Source organism: Mus musculus, chromosome 5 (genome assembly GCF_000001635.26).
Source record: "Mus musculus strain C57BL/6J chromosome 5, GRCm38.p6 C57BL/6J".
Lineage (NCBI taxonomy): Eukaryota > Metazoa > Chordata > Mammalia > Rodentia > Muridae > Mus > Mus musculus.
Window position 1 is genome coordinate 31981267 of NC_000071.6, and position 17811 is coordinate 31999077.

General features: G+C 43.1%; 1 protein-coding gene and 1 long non-coding RNA gene across 7 annotated transcripts in view; one reads left to right on the forward strand and one right to left on the reverse strand.

Annotated features, from left to right (window-relative positions):
- The window catches only part of Babam2 (BRISC and BRCA1 A complex member 2), a 386973-nt gene that overhangs the window by 283289 nt on the left and 85873 nt on the right, over positions 1-17811 (forward strand). The gene's annotated exons all lie outside the window — the stretch shown is intronic.
- Positions 584-17592, reverse strand: Gm52770. The gene is made up of 3 exons (XR_003955739.1): positions 17311-17592; positions 1590-1741; positions 584-647 (listed from the first exon to the last, which is right to left on the reverse strand). It is a non-coding gene; the product is annotated as a predicted gene, 52770 (long non-coding RNA).

The following is a 17811-nucleotide window of genomic DNA, read 5'->3' on the forward strand; positions in this document are numbered from 1 at the left end:
AATATGACTCCTGGAATTAGTAACAACCTGTGCTAACACACATCTATATCCACTAAAAATGCTGAGAAATGGAAGTTCTGATATGAGCCTGGGGTCTTCCCTGGTTGGCTGCAAGCTATGTGGCAGACTGTGAATACAATAATGCTTTTAGCTGTCAGGTGCCCCAGACATTGTGGATGTCCCCTGTGCTCCCCTTTGTGACTGTGTCTGCACTGAGATCTCTGGGAGTGTGTGGAGAATACCAGGACTACCTGGAGTTAAAAGAGTGTTGAACTGAAGAGCTCCATTTTGTGTGTCCTTCCATGGGAGTGTGGGTGACATCACTTAATGCCCACTGCTACCATGAATGTACTATTTACGCATTCACCTCATAACAGAAACGGGACCGAAGAATCATGTCTTAGCTGTAATAAAGTACATTTCCTGTTATACTCTGAAATTGTTCCATTAGTAAATTTTAAGTGTTTTGGCTTTAAATACTTAAGAAAACAATGATAATCAAAATTTCAAACAATCAAAACAACCATTTTGAAAAAAGTCACTATACCAACCTCAATAATATTTGGCCAGTGAAGCTGGCCTTGGCCTTCATTACCAGAATCCATTCTTTTCCTGACTAAGCTTTTCTTCCTCTGTTTTGTCCAAAGCTGTTGACAAGAAAGAAAAAAAGGAAGGAAAGAAGGGAGGGAGGGAGGGAGGGAGGGAGGGAGGGAGGGAGGGAGGGAGGGAGGGAGGGAAGGAGGAAATAAGCGCTTTCTTCTGAATTTCAGGTCTACAAGCCCAGTTCGCCCAGACACTAGGTCCCTGTGCTCTGCCTCACACATGCCCAGTAGCCTTGCCTGGGAACGGTGAGGCCATCATTATTGTCACGGCTGGTGTTAGTTACCTATTTCAGAGACCTGAATAAGAAGTGTTTAAAATGATAGGGTTTTTTAATTAAAGATAATAAATAAGTTCTGCTTTTCCAAAGCAACTCCTCAGTTTTGTGTAGACGGCTGCTAATGGAACTGAGCCTCACTATCTGCTAGGAAGTGAGCTATCTTCTGAGATTAAAGCGGCAGTGACAGGAACCCATACATCTTCTAAGGCTAAGTGCTGACTACAGTTAGCATCCTCAGTGCGTCATCACTCCAGATCCCACCTGTTCCCTTTCATCATGTTTTGTCCTCAACTTTCTCTCTGCAACCTGCTACCAAATATAAGCGCCTCCTTCTGCTTGCCACCGGGCCTCAGGAGGAGGATGGTTGTCAATGGAGAGGTGGAGAAGTGGGTCTGCTGCCATCCTGTCTGGACAGTGGCAGAATGTAGAGAGGGCTTCTGAGAAAACACTACCTGCAGCCCTGGCACTCTGGCTCCGTCCTCCTTCCCTTCAGCATTGTTCAGCTCCTTGACATGAGCGTGGTCTGACCCACTGGGCAGCTGCCAGGAGTTGTGGAGAGGGATCATAAGGGGCTTGAAATGGGAGCAGGGAGGTCAATAGGCAAATAAAATTATATGGATAATTTGGCTCATAAAGGTGGATCAGGACTGCTGAACATCCGCGCTGGAGAACACCAATTGCTTGTTAACTGAGAAGACTAGATGGGTACCTTCTCCTTCTGTGTGCTTGACAGTGTTTCTCATGCTGGGCACCCGTTGGATAGTTGGTCCTCTGGATCTGCAGCAGAACTAGCTACAGATTTGTCTCCTTCGGCTCCAAGAGAATCTCTGGAAGGCGTTTGTATTACCTGGGTGTGCTAATCTGGGACAGAAGGAAGTAGAGGCTCACTGCCTGGTACTACAGACAGCTTATACACATTCTACAGATGATGTTCAAGAAAGGCTAATTCCAACATTAGCCAAAACTGCATGCACGCCAAACCAAAACAACAGCAAAAATACCGACATTCATTTTATGAACTGCTTAATTGCCCATGTTAGTCACAAAGATCAAATCACTGCACGTGCTCCGCCTCTAAGTGCTGTTTTCCATGCTGATGAGCACGAGCCAGCTGTCATTAAACATCAGCCCTAGCACAGTATCCTAAAGATATCAAATGTGACTTCTCAACGTCCCAGTTGGGATTGTGGCATCTTACGTTAGTGCCCGGATGCTTTACTTGTTGGGCACATGTTTTTAGTTAGCTGGCAAAACGTCAGTTGATACAGGCCCATCTGTGTTAACTACAGATTCTCACATGTTGTAAGGGTCCCAGAGCCAGACCTGCACTGCTGCTAGCAACATAGATGGAGCCATTTTGGGTTAGCTTGGTTTCCTAACAGAGCCTAAAGAACCCAGAAACTTGTTCATACTCGCTAGGTAAGTATCTTCCCACTGATCTGGGTCCCCAGCAGTGTCTAAAATGTTTGCAAGCAAATTGCTTCTTTGGTTTATTGGATTTAAGACTTTCACTTCTAATGCATGATGTTTCTCTCGGGACAGGTTAGAAGAAAGTGGGAATCTAGCTTAGTGGTAGACTGTCTACTTAGTACAAGTGATAGTTTGTTAAATAAAAACATGAACCAATGAGTTTAGGCACTGGCATCAATAAGTAAGTAAAAAAAGAACCATGCCTAAGGATGTCAGGACACTGCATGGGCCTCTGTGGATAGCCCAGAGCTCCAGAAACTTAGGAGATTTGACTGGAATGTCATAGGGAAACAAACAGTCCCATGCTAAGTACAAGTTAACAGGAAGACCAACATTTTGTTGCTTCATTTTCCTATAAAGTTCTGGGTTGCTGAGTAAAGCAGAATTCCAATGCTTTGACACACCACCACATTGTTAAGATAGGCAGGATTTGATTATGGGAGAACAAGCCCCCAAAATGGTCATTACACACACACACACACACACACCCTAAGGTCTCCCTTGCTTCCTTCTCAAGGCAATGTGTGGTTGCAATTCCTCCATTTGATGTGGTTCATCCCTCGGTGCCAAACAGGGTAATGTGGGAAAATGATGACACAGCAAAAAATGAGGGTGGCAGTGACCTGCTTAGTAACAAGAGAAATAAAACAGATCTTAGAAATTGAGGCCAAAAATACCTGCTTCTCCACACAATAAGGAGAAAGAAACACAGAGTTTTTCTGTCATAGGAAACGACTAGGCTCTGCCAGCAGCTGGCACCTTATAGACCAAGCAAGGGCAAGCCAGGAAAGCCACAGGCTGGTTGGGGTAGGTGAAAAGGCAGCTGCCTGAGAAAGGGTGTGGGTTCTGTAGATCAAGGGTGTGGAGCGCCAGGGAAGAGAGAAGGGAAGCCAAGGCTGCCTTCCGGCCTAGGCACGGAACATGCTTGCAACATTTTATCATTTCAACACCATGCAGGAGGTGAGGCCTAAAAAAGCGTCACAGTTTAAAAGAAGCAAAAGATGTCCACGCAGGAGTGGGTTCTATTTATTTACAACTTTACGGCTGGACAGCTTTTCTACTGTGTGGTTTGTGACTACCCAAAGTGAAATTTTTTGAGTTTCAAAATTATCTCTTTTTGCACTGAGAAAAGAGCATATATGATTCATCTTAATATTGCCGAGGATCAGTCAGCAGCTAACAGCTAGTATTTTGGGTGGGAGGCAGGCTTCTGTAGGCAGCTTTTTCACCTAACATAGATGTAAAAAACACCAGAATATGCCTCAAGCTTCGTTCGGAATCATATAAATAGCTCGCTCTTGCACAGTTACAATCTAATGCGATCGTAAGAACTCCCACGGTTCATGAAGTGCCTGATGTGCCCCTCACCCAATGCCTAAAGAAGTCGATAGAGGAATGACACTAACTACCCCAGTGGGGTACCAAAGACACCTGACAAAGGGGCCTGCTTTTGTTTCTGCTAACATCCTCATCTTAGGCTTTTGCCTGTGTTTCCTCCTGGATGTTTCTGTTTTGGTTTTTTTTTTTTTTTTTCCAGCCTCTGTAAAACCCTCAAGTCATTCTGAGTCAAGAGACAAGCTATAGGCACTGGGCAGATCCAGCCAGTGGCTGGTAACGTGTGGCCCACCAGCTCTGAATAATCTTTGCATTTTTCTGGTTAGAAAAGCATTTAAAGAATGATGTTTCATAACTTGTAAAAACTGTATGGAATTCAATTTTCTGTAGTCATAAAGTTGCGTTGGTGCATGGCCATGCACATTCATTTACACATCTTCTAAAGCAGCAAGAGCAATATTTATTAACTGACTGTACCAAAAATGTTTACTAACCCCAACACCCTTAAAAATCTTCCTTTCCATAGTAACTATTTGAGGAAAAGAATACAGACATTTATAGACTTTGAATGTTTATTTGGGAAGTTCAACATTGTCATTTGACACAGGTAGAGTGTCCTCTATCTGAAATGTTTGGGACTAGAGTGTTTCAGGTTTGTTTTTCAAATTTTAGAATATTTCCATATGCATAAAGGTCTATATTTGAGATAGGATGCAAGTCTAACAGGAAATTTATTTATATTTCATATGTACCATATACACAGAGCCTGAAATTAATCTCATATAATAGTTTTAATGTACCTATGGGTTTGTGTCTGTGTGATGTGTTTGTGTGTGTATGTGCGTGTGTGCTTACATATACACTTATGTGTATGTATGATTTATGCATGATAAGAGACCAGGAGAGAAAGTCTGCCTTAATCTCTTGAAACAGGGTCTCTGACTCTACCTGGATCTAGACTGGTGGCCAGCAAGCTTCCATGGTTCTCCTGTCTCTTTCCCCTGCAGCACTTGGGCCACAGGCATGTATGGCCATACCTAGTCTTTATACGAGAGCTGGAGATTTGAACTAGGGTTTTCATACTTGCCCAGCAAGCTCTTGTAACCCCTGACCTATCTCCCCAGTCCTATGCCTGTGTTTTAACTGTAACCCATTCTGTAAGATTGGGCATGGAATTTTCCACTGGGAAATCAATTGGCACTTATAAAGCTTCCAGTTTTGCAGCATTTTGGATTTCAGTTTTTCAGATTAAGGATATTCCATTTGTACTACAGATATTTATTGGAAACCGAATGCAGCTTGCCATTATTGTTTTGGGTGTTACACACCTAAACAAACTCAGCAAAGTTCCCCATTCTGAAAGAGTTTGCCTTCTAATAAATGACAGTCAGGAAAGTCAGTGACAAATTAGCATAGCAAACAGAGTATCTGTCAGAGGTACAGGCCTTAGGAAGAAGCAGGACAGAACAGAGAACAAGCAGAGGTAAAGAGCCTCTGTCAGAGACCTCAGTGAGTGCCTGGGAAGCAAACAGTGAGGCAGTTCCAGACTAGCAGTGAGCCAGGTGGGCGATGCTGGAAAGTTGGGAATGGCTCCTTGGGCTGTAAGAGGAGAGACAAGGATGGGTAGCTGAGGCTTTTCATTCAGGAACTAAAAGGCAAGAGTTGCTATTACTAAATTAGGCTTTGCTGAGAACAGTTTGCTCGAAGTATATTATCTATATCAGACTATAGTATAACTCTGATCTAGAGTTATAAATTTGGAAATTGTCAGTATAAAGGGAAAAGTACTTAAGTATTAAGGTTGCTTGGTATTCATTCTAAAAGCCTGAGTTCTTTATCTCTAGGATCTTTCTTGCTGTGTGTATGTGTATGTGTGTGCGTGTGTGTGTGTGTGTGTGTGTGTGTGTGTGTGTGTGTGTATTTAAACATGGTCTTTCTTAACCTCAGATTTTGTTTCTAATTTATCATGTGTAGGCATCTGGATCTATCATTGTTTTTCTTGCTTCTTGCTAACTAGGTACAGCCTGACTGGCTAGTCTGAAATAGGAGTTATGCCTGCCCCCTCCTCTATGTCTCTGTCTCTTTCTATCTCTGTGTGTGCCTGTCTGACTGTCTGTCTGTCTCTGTCTCTCTGTCTCTCTCTTTGTCTCTCTCTCTCTGTCTGTCTCTCCCCCCACCCCCAGTGGGACAGAAGGCTATTATGTATGGCCCAAGACACATGGTCTTCCATCTACAATAATTTCTAGCTTTTCATATATCATTGTGCCTTGTTAATTAGGTTGTTTGTTTGTTTGGTATATATGTGTCTGGTTCCCTGGAGTATGTTTGTGGACCATGTTCATTCAGCTGCCCATGGGGGCAGAAGAGAAGAGGGTGAAAGTGCCTCTAGGACTGGAATTACAGATGGTTGTGCGCAGTCCCATGTGGCTTCTGGGAACCAAACCTGGAAGTATTTTTAGTTGCCAAGACACCTCTGGAGCCTCCCCTGCCTTGTTTTTGGTGGTATTTGTTTTGCTTTGGCTTTGGTTTGGGTTTGCAGGGCAGAGTCTCATCATGTGGTTTGGGCTGGTCTGAGACTTACTGTGTAATCCAGTGTGACCTGAAGCAGTTCCTTTGAGACACTTGTGATGCTTCTGGGATGGGAGGCAGATTTGCTCACCCATCCTCTGCCTGTGCCCAGTGACTGTGTACATGGTCAGGGTGAAGAACAGAAGCAGCAGCAGGTGTGTGCTGCCCCGCCTGAGTGGGCTGGGAAAGTGCCAGTGTCCAGACCCCATCTCAGACGTGCTGGATCCAGTGCATTCATGGCCTGCGCTAGGGTAGGACCTGGGTTTGTGAATATTTAACAAGCTCCCTAGATTATTCTTAAGCAAACAGAAACTACTAGTGTGGAGACACTTTGCAGACCCAGTTTTGTTTCCAGTTCCGGTAGGTTCTCTCCATTTGCCATCTCAGGCTGCTCCTCTGCCCCTGTCTCAGCCTCACCCACTGCATAAAGCCAGGGGAGGAATCAAGCCGGAGCAGCGTGTAAATGAGTTCGTATGTGAAGAGTGGCAGTGCCCGGGGTAATCGCATTTTCTGGTGTGTTTTCACTTTTCTATGGAAGCCAGGCACCAGGTGACTCCACACTAGTGAGCACAGGGGTGGGCAGTGCATGTGCATGTGCACGCCATTCCTGTGGAGGAGCCTTTGGAAAACACAACTGAGCAGGAAGCAAGCACACACCTCTCCTTTGAGACAAAGTTACCTCTTATTCTCTGCATCTGTCTTTGGATGACCTTAAAACCTCTGGGGTTTTGTGACGTGAGGAGTTGGAAAGATGAATTGGGCTTGAGTAACTATTGAATACATTGATTTTTTTTCCAATAAAAATGTTTCAGAGGTAATTCATAGGAAAAGGATCCTGGCCTCACACAGTGGAAGAGCATTAAACCCACTCTGGGGCAATTGAGATTTGTACATTTATATTAAAATAATGGTAAATTCACTCATACTTGACCAGTAGTATTTGAAAGTAGTTTTATATAAAAACATTGTGGTGAAATTACCTACAGGTCATAGGCCAGAGTTAGGGCTGCAGCAGAAGGAAAAACTTTCCCAGACTTCCCCTGTTGGGTCTCTAGTGGCCAGGCATCTTCTAGCAGTCTCTGTCTCACTAAGAAAACATCTGCCGGGGAGGCGGCCTAAGCCACAGCAGCAGCGGTCACCATCTTGGTCCGAGACCCGCCGAACTTAGGAAATTAGTCTGAACAGGTGAGAGGGTGCGCCAGAGAACCTGACAGCTTCTGGAACAGGCAGAAGCACAGAGGCGCTGAGGCAGCACCCTGTGTGGGCCGGGGACAGCCGGCCACCTTCCGGACCGGAGGACAGGTGCCCACCCGGCTGGGGAGGCGGCCTAAGCCACAGCAGCAGCGGTCGCCATCTTGGTCCCGGGACTCCAAGGAACTTAGGAATTTAGTCTGCTTAGGAGGAGGTCCAAATACAAGATATCTGCGCACCTTCCCTGTAAGAGAGCTTGCCAGCAGAGAGTGCTCTGAGCACTGAAACTCAGAGGAGAGAATCTGTCTCCCAGGTCTGCTGATAGACGGTAACAGAATCACCAGAAGAACAATCTCTAAACAGAGTCAACTATAACTACTAACTCCAGAGATTACCAGATGGCGAAAGGTAAACGGAGGAATCTTACTAACAGGAACCAAGACCACTCACCATCACCAGAACCCAGCACACCCACTTCGCCCAGTCCAGGGAACCCCAACACACCTGAGAACCTAGACCTAGATTTAAAAGCATATCTCATGATGATGGTAGAGGACATCAAGAAGGACTTTAATAAATCACTTAAAGAAATACAGGAGAACACTGCTAAAGAGTTACAAGTCCTTAAAGAAAAACAGGAAAACACAATCAAACAGGTAGAAGTCCTTACAGAAAAAGAGGAAAAAACATACAAACAGGTGATGGAAATGAACAAAACCATACTAGACCTAAAAAGGGAAGTAGACACAATAAAGAAAACTCAAAGCGAGGCAACACTAGAGATAGAAACCCTAGGAAAGAAATCTGGAACCATAGATTTGAGCATCAGCAACAGAATACAAGAGATGGAAGAGAGAATCTCAGGTGCAGAAGATTCCATAGAGAACATCGGCACAACAATCAAAGAAAATGGAAAATGCAAAAAGATCCTAACTCAAAATATCCAGGAAATCCAGGACACAATAAGAAGACCAAACGTACGGATAATAGGAGTGGATGAGAATGAAGATTTTCAACTCAAAGGTCCAGCAAACATCTTCAACAAAATTATTGAAGAAAACTTCCCAAATCTAAAGAATGAGATGCATATGAACATACAAGAAGCCTACAGAACTCCAAATAGACTGGACCAGAAAAGAAATTCCTCCCGACACATAATAATCAGAACATCAAATGCACTAAATAAAGATAGAATACTAAAAGCAGTAAGGGAAAAAGGTCAAGTAACATATAAAGGCAAGCCTATCAGAATTACACCAGATTTTTCACCAGAGACTATGAAAGCCAGAAGAGCCTGGACAGATGTTATACAGACACTAAGAGAACACAAACTGCAGCCCAGGCTACTATACCCAGCCAAACTCTCAATTATCATAGAGGGAGAAACCAAAGTATTCCACGACAAAACCAAATTCACGCATTATCTCTCCACGAATCCAGCCCTTCAAAGGATAATAACAGAAAAAAACCAATACAAGAACGGGAACAACGCCCTAGAAAAAACAAGAAGGTAATCCCTCAACAAACCTAAAAGAAGACAGCCACAAGAACAGAATGCCACCTTTAACAACTAAAATAACAGGAAGCAACAATTACTTTTCCTTAATATCTCTTAACATCAATGGTCTCAACTCGCCAATAAAAAGACATAGACTAACAAACTGGCTACACAAACAAGACCCAACATTTTGCTGCTTACAGGAAACTCATCTCAGAGAAAAAGATAGACACTACCTCAGAATGAAAGGCTGGAAAACAATTTTCCAAGCAAATGGTATGAAGAAACAAGCAGGAGTAGCCATCCTAATATCTGATAAGATTGACTTCCAACCCAAAGTCATCAAAAAAGACAAGGAGGGACACTTCATTCTCATCAAAGGTAAAATCCTCCAAGAGGAACTCTCAATTCTGAATATCTATGCTCCAAATACAAGAGCAGCCACATTCACTAAAGAAACTTTAGTAAAGCTCAAAGCACACATTGCGCCTCACACAATAATAGTGGGAGACTTCAACACACCACTTTCACCAATGGACAGATCATGGAAACAGAAACTAAACAGGGACACACTGAAACTAACAGAAGTGATGAAACAAATGGATCTGACAGATATCTACAGAACATTTTATCCTAAAACAAAAGGATATACCTTCTTCTCAGCACCTCATGGTACCTTCTCCAAAATTGACCACATAATAGGTCACAAATCAGGCCTCAACAGATTCAAAAATATTGAAATTGTCCCATGTATCCTATCAGATCACCATGCACTAAGGCTGATCTTCAATAACAAAATAAATAACAGAAAGCCAACATTCACATGGAAACTGAACAACACTCTTCTCAATGATACCTTGGTCAAGGAAGGAATAAAGAAAGAAATTAAAGACTTTTTAGAGTTTAATGAAAATGAAGCCACAACGTACCCAAACCTTTGGGACACAATGAAAGCATTTCTAAGAGGGAAACTCATAGCTATGAGTGCCTTCAAGAAAAAACGGGAGAGAGCACATACTAGCAGCTTGACAACACATCTAAAAGCTCTAGAAAAAAAGGAAGCAAATTCACCCAAGAGGAGTAGACGGCAGGAAATAATCAAACTCAGGGGTGAAATCAACCAAGTGGAAACAAGAAGAACTATTCAAAGAATTAACCAAACGAGGAGTTGGTTCTTTGAGAAAATCAACAAGATAGATAAACCCTTAGCTAGACTCACTAAAGGGCACAGGGACAAAATCCTAATTAACAAAATCAGAAATGAAAAGGGAGACATAACAACAGATCCTGAAGAAATCCAAAACACCATCAGATCCTTCTACAAAAGGCTATACTCAACAAAACTGGAAAACCTGGACGAAATGGACAAATTTCTGGACAGATACCAGGTACCAAAGTTGAATCAGGATCAAGTTGACCTTCTAAACAGTCCCATATCCCCTAAAGAAATAGAAGCAGTTATTAATAGTCTCCCAGCCAAAAAAAGCCCAGGACCAGACGGGTTTAGTGCAGAGTTCTATCAGACCTTCAAAGAAGATCTAACTCCAGTTCTGCACAAACTTTTTCACAAGATAGAAGTAGAAGGTATTCTACCCAACTCATTTTATGAAGCCACTATTACTCTGATACCTAAACCACAGAAAGATCCAACAAAGATAGAGAACTTCAGACCAATTTCTCTTATGAACATCGATGCAAAAATCCTTAATAAAATTCTCGCTAACCGAATCCAAGAACACATTAAAGCAATCATCCATCCTGACCAAGTAGGTTTTATTCCAGGGATGCAGGGATGGTTTAATATACGAAAATCCATCAATGTAATCCATTATATAAACAAACTCAAAGACAAAAACCACATGATCATCTCGTTAGATGCAGAAAAAGCATTTGACAAGATCCAACACCCATTCATGATAAAAGTTCTGGAAAGATCAGGAATTCAAGGCCAATACCTAAACATGATAAAAGCAATCTACAGCAAACCAGTAGCCAACATCAAAGTAAATGGAGAGAAGCTGGAAGTAATCCCACTAAAATCAGGGACTAGACAAGGCTGCCCACTTTCTCCCTACCTTTTCAACATAGTACTTGAAGTATTAGCCAGAGCAATTCGACAACAAAAGGAGATCAAGGGGATACAAATTGGAAAAGAGGAAGTCAAAATATCACTTTTTGCAGATGATATGATAGTATATATAAGTGACCCTAAAAATTCCAACAGAGAACTCCTAAACCTGATAAACAGCTTCGGTGAAGTAGCTGGATATAAAATTAACTCAAACAAGTCAATGGCCTTTCTCTACACAAAGAATAAACAGGCTGAGAAAGAAATTAGGGAAACAACACCCTTCTCAATAGCCACAAATAATATAAAATATCTCGGCGTGACTCTAACGAAGGAAGTGAAAGATCTGTATGATAAAAACTTCAAGTCCCTGAAGAAAGAAATTAAAGAAGATCTCAGAAGATGGAAAGATCTCCCATGCTCATGGATTGGCAGGACCAACATTGTAAAAATGGCTATCTTGCCAAAAGCAATCTACAGATTCAATGCAATCCCCATTAAAATTCCAACTCAATTCTTCAACGAATTAGAAGGAGCAATTTGCAAATTCATCTGGAATAACAAAAAACCGAGGATAGCAAAAACTCTTCTCAAGGATAAAAGAACCTCTGGTGGAATCACCATGCCTGACCTAAAGCTTTACTACAGAGCAATTGTGATAAAAACTGCATGGTACTGGTATAGAGACAGACAAGTGGACCAATGGAATAGAATTGAAGACCCAGAAATGAACCCACACACCTATGGTCACTTGATCTTCGACAAGGGAGCCAAAACCATCCAGTGGAAGAAAGACAGCATTTTCAACAATTGGTGCTGCCACAACTGGTTGTTATCATGTAGAAGAATGCGAATCGATCCATACTTATCTCCTTGTACTAAGGTCAAATCTAAGTGGATCAAGGAACTTCACATAAAACCAGAGACACTGAAACTTATAGAGGAGAAAGTGGGGAAAAGCCTTGAAGATATGGGCACAGGGGAAAAATTCCTGAACAGAACAGCAATGGCTTGTGCTGTAAGATCGAGAATTGACAAATGGGACCTAATGAAACTCCAAAGTTTCTGCAAGGCAAAAGACACTGTCTATAAGACAAAAAGACCACCAACAGACTGGGAAAGGATCTTTACCTATCCTAAATCAGATAGGGGACTAATATCCAACATATATAAAGAACTCAAGAAGGTGGACCTCAGAAAATCAAATAACCCCCTTAAAAAATGGGGCTCAGAACTGAACAAAGAATTCTCACCTGAGGAATACCGAATGGCAGAGAAGCACCTGAAAAAATGTTCAACATCCTTAATCATCAGGGAAATGCAAATCAAAACAACCCTGAGATTCCACCTCACACCAGTGAGAATGGCTAAGATCAAAAATTCAGGTGACAGCAGATGCTGGCGAGGATGTGGAGAAAGAGGAACACTCCTCCATTGTTGGTGGGATTGCAGGCTTGTACAACCACTCTGGAAATCAGTCTGGCGGTTCCTCAGAAAATTGGACATAGTACTACCGAAGGATCCAGCAATACCTCTCCTGGGCATATATCCAGAAGAAGCCCCAACTGGTAAGAAGGACACATGCTCCACTATGTTCATAGCAGCCTTATTTATAATAGCCAGAAACTGGAAAGAACCCAGATGCCCCTCAACAGAGGAATGGATACAGAAAATGTGGTACATCTACACAATGGAGTACTACTCAGCTATTAAAAAGAATGAATTTATGAAATTCCTAGCCAAATGGATGGACCTGGAGAGCATCATCCTGAGTGAGGTAACACAATCACAAAGGAACTCACACAATATGTACTCACTGATAAGTGGATACTAGCCCAAAACCTAGGATACCCACGATATAAGATACAATTTCCTAAACACATGAAACTCAAGAAAAATGAAGACTGAAGTGTGGACACTATGCCCCTCCTTAGAAGTGGGAACAAAACACCCATGGAAGGAGTTACAGAAACAAAGTTTGGAGCTGAGATGAAAGGATGGACCATGTAGAGACTGCCATATCCAGGGATCCACCCCATAATCAGCATCCAAACGCTGACACCATTGCATATACTAGCAAGATTTTATCGAAAGGACCCAGATGTAGCTGTCTCTTGTGAGACTATGCCGGGGCCTAGCAAACACAGAAGTGGATGCTCACAGTCAGCTAATGGATGGATCACAGGGCTCCCAATGGAGGAGCTAGAGAAAGTACCCAAGGAGCTAAAGGGATCTTCAACCCTATAGGTGGAACAACATTATGAACTAACCAGTACCCCTGAGCTCTTGACTCTAGCTGCATATGTATCAAAAGATGGCCTAGTCGGCCATCACTGGAAAGAGAGGCCCATTGGACACGCAGACTTTGTGTGCCCCGGTACAGGGGAACGCCAGGGCCAAAGGGGGGGAGTGGGTGGGTAGGGGAGTGGGGGTGGGTGGGTAAGGGGGACTTTTGGTATAGCATTGGAAATGTAAATGAGCTAAATACCTAATAAAAAATGGAAAAAAAAAAAAAAAAAAAAAAAAAGAAAACATCTGCCAAGCCCGTTAGTGTTTTGGGGGCCCTTTCTACATGCTAACAGAACCCTGATGGTGGACGTCTGTTAAGATTATTTCCCCTTAAAGGCTTTTGTGAAATGTTTAACAAACTTAAGAAAACACACTTCTGAACAAAGGCTTGGATAGAACTCGTGTTGTTAGACATACTCTGTTTGCAATTAAAATATTCCCATTTTCTGTATCCTTTCAATATAAAAATTTTTTGCTTGCATTCCACTGGAGGTCAGGGTAATTGATCTGCACAGTTCTATTAGGGTCCTAAAAGTTTCTGTTTTCTAGAATGAGAAAGGCTTTGTTGTTGTTGTTGTTGCTGCTGCTGCTGCTGCTGCTGCTGCTGCTGCTGCTGCTGCTGCTGCTGCTGCCGCCTCAGTTCAGGTACTTGGTTAAGTTTAGTAAGGTATCCTGGAAAAAACCTCAAGGACTTTGTCATCATCTAACATTTAAGCCACATATAGAACAAGAGATCAGATCTGTGTGTTTGGGGATTTTGGAGTGCCAAACAAAGGTGGTCATGGAAGGCCTAACAGTGAGGCAGCTCCAGAGACCTGGAGTTAGATGTGCCTGCGCCTGTTCATCCTCCAGCCCTCTCATCTGTAAGATGGGATAACCCCCCTTCTTTTGTTGGTTACTTTTTTTCCTCCCTGGAACAAAAGATATTTAAGGAAAGAAGAGTTTACTTGGCTTACGGTTCCAAGGCATACAGTCCGCCATGGCAAGGAAGGAACCCAGAAGCAGAAGGTTGCTAGTCACATTGTGTGCGCAATCAGGAACCAGAACATGAGTGCTTGGGCCTTGATCTCTTTGCTTCCTATTCAGTCCAGTACCCCAGCTCATGATTCTAATATACTGCTCACATTAGAATGGGTCTTCCCACCACAATTATTCTACTCTATATAACCCCTCATAGATAGACCCAGAGATTTGTTTCCATAGCTATTCTAAACTCTGTCAGATCAACAGTCAAGATTAGCCATTGAGCCGGGGCAGTGGTGGCACACACCTTTAATCCTAGTACTTGGGAGGCAGAGGCAGGTAGACTTTGAGGACAGCCTGGTCTACAAAATGAGTTCCTGGACAGCCAGGGCTACACAGAGAAACCCTGCCTCATCCCACCCCCCCACCCCTCCACAAAAAGAAGAAATTAGCCATTGGCCCTTTCCTGATATAGCTCATGACACATAGTGGTCAGTAAGTGGAATTTGTCTGCCTTCTGTCTCATGGGGAATTCACTTGCAGACTAAATCCCTTTTATTGCCATTGAGGCTCTTTTTGTGCATACTTTCCCTAAATAGAGAACAGCTGATTGGCATTTAACAATTTAATAATTTTAATAATTCTATAAGCATCTAAGAAACTGGACTCAACAGTTTCAGCTTCTTCAGATTTTGCTCTGAAGAGGAGCAGTTTCTGAATACCTCGTCACCGTTGTGATTGTTTCAGAACATTTCCATTGTCATCTGTTCCTCTAAAACTGAGACATGAAATCCAGCTTTCCAACCAAGACCTGCTGTATGCCATGGAGTGTGTTCGGCTTTACTGCAAATATGCAGAGACAGCCCTGCACCGATGCCACCACTGGGAGCCTCCTACCCCAGTTTGGCTCCCAGATTTCTCTTCTTTGTGGCTTTGAGCACTCGTTCTGATCTATGTTTTATTTTCTTCTCCTCTCATCCACATTGGGATCATTCCATGGCATTATACCCCAATTTTGCTTAGCTAAGGATTGAGAGACTCTCGATATGGCTCAAAACTGAAACCATAAAGCAAAGTAAGCGTTAACAGTAGGTCTAGAAAGTGTACATGTATGTATGAGATATATGTATGGTGTATGTGTGTGTTATGTATGGGGTGTGGGTATGTGTGCGTGCACATGCGCATACACACTTTAATCCCTCCAGGTTATCTGTGACATGTGTATCTTAAACTAAGAAGGAGAAAGGTGACACAGTGATCATTGATGGATATAAAGTTACAGACACTTTTGTCACTTAATACCATTTCAGTATATAGGTGAGGAACAGGCTTTCTTGGGGGGGGGGGAGTTCTTGGAGATCAAATCTTGCCCTGTAGCCTAGGCTTGCCTAGAACTCACTAAATAACCTCAGCTGACCTCAAACTCAGATCCTCCTGCCTCAGCCTTCCAAGTACTGAGACTGTAGAGCACATCACCCTTCCCAGTTAAGGGAGTAATCTTTAAAGCATTCAGGACTGGTCCCAGAGAGATATCTCAGCACTTGCTGCTCTTCTAGAGGACCTGGGTTCAATTCCCAGCACCCACATGGCTGCTCGTCATCTGTAACTCCACTTCCAGGGGATTCTAAGCCTTTAAGCACCAGGCATGTGCTTGGTACATAGACATACATGCAGGCAAAACACCCATACAAAAGGCAGACAAGCCTGTCTATAAAAGAATTCCTAGTGAAGCAGGATGTGGGCTTTGGGACTAGAAAGACAGGCTCACGCACTGTAGTTGTGCACTGCAGCTGCTCTTCCTGGATAAGATTTTTAAACCTTTGAACCTCACTGTTCTCACCTGTGAATGGATCTAGTTAAGTCTGGTTGGCAGGGTTGTTATGGAGTTTAGATATTACAGAGTGCCTGGCCAAAGGAGGTACTCATAAAATGTCAGTGACTTGTTTTGTTGTAATGACTGTCCTGGCAGGCCTCCCGGCCATACACTCTGATGCTATTAAAGACCCAGATTCTTGAGGTCCCAGCATTCCTCTACCTCGCTGTGATGGATGTGCTGCTCACAGTTTTATTTGGGAAAATGGTGCCTTTAAACAGTTAAGCAGACAGCTGATATTTGTTGGCAGTACCCCTTTCTCTTTCCTGTGGCTTGGAGCTAGAGGCAGCCTGTCTCCTGTTGCTGGTCCTGAAATTCCCATGTCCATGCACTAAGCTCCCACACTCCTCGGAACAGGCCTGTGAAGGAGGCAGCCTGGACAACTCCCTGCCTCTCAGAACCCAAGTCAAGGGTGTGATCAGAGCACTGGAGCTGTCCAGGTGTCCCTGAGACTGCCTTGTCCTCACTCCTGGACATGAAATCCTCCTCAGCTCAGAGCAATTCTAGTATTTCCTTTTGAAGTGCTTGGTGCTGTTTGAATGTTAGTATAACCCCTGTTGTTAATCTAATCCTCCTAATGTCTCTTAAAGCAGACACATCTGTTTTGAGAGTAGTGTTATCCCCATGGTACTGATGAGACACTTGCGTTGAGAGGAGGCTATAGAGGCAAAAATAAAGGCTGGTCTCCTCCCGTCTAGATAATGCCTTCTTCATTTTACTGGGAAGTTGCTATTTCATCATGGGTCAATGTCAAACTCCATTGTCCTAAGTCAGGCTTTCAGACGGGCTGGCTCCCTGCACTCTGTCATATCACAATAATTCCCCTGTTGTCACACTGTGGCCAAGTCAAGTCTTGAGTAGTAGAGACATTCTGACTAAGGTTCACAAAAGGGTCTATCAGTTTCATTTGCATGGAAAGGAATATATTAACCTTCATCAGAAGCCGTTGCTATGATTATCTTTTAGAGCCAAGGAGATGGCTGGAATTGCCTTTTTGGTTACCTTTGTTCTAGTCAAATAACTCCGTTGGAAGAAAAGATTTTCAAATTCTGACTTTCAAACTTAGACATACCAATTTAGTTTCATCTCTAAGAATTAAAACCTCACTTCAAGTTTCATATGAATTCATGAAAGATAAATCAGAAGGTGCTTCTCCATCAACACAGCCCTCTTACCTTCTCCTGGATTCAGCCTGTGGCCCTGCCCTCCCAACGATCCTCCTCGTGTGAGATCAGGAGCAGCCAGGGACTCTGTCTCCCCCTTCTTTACACCTGTCAAACTCAGCCGCACAGGAGCCACTTCAGGGGTCAGCCTGCCTGTTCCCCAGCAGCCCCATCCCCCTTTCAGTATCTGAGCAAGCCCTAGACTCTCTTCTGTACAGGGTGAGTTTTCCATATGTTCAGCCCATCATCATCACCATCATCATCAATATCAAATAATTGGAACTCACAGGCCATTGCTTCTACCTTCCACCCTTTGAAAATGTAATCATGCTTTTATTTCATGGCCTCAGTCTTTGTTTAAGTCACATGATCAGGATAGCATTCAGGCTCTAAACAGCTTGTTAAATATTCACCCACGAGGTGGGTATTCTATGTATGAATCAGCAGCACTTATCAGTGTGTGACACTGGACCTTAGGTTTCATGTCTTAACACGCTAAGAAACTTGTGAGTT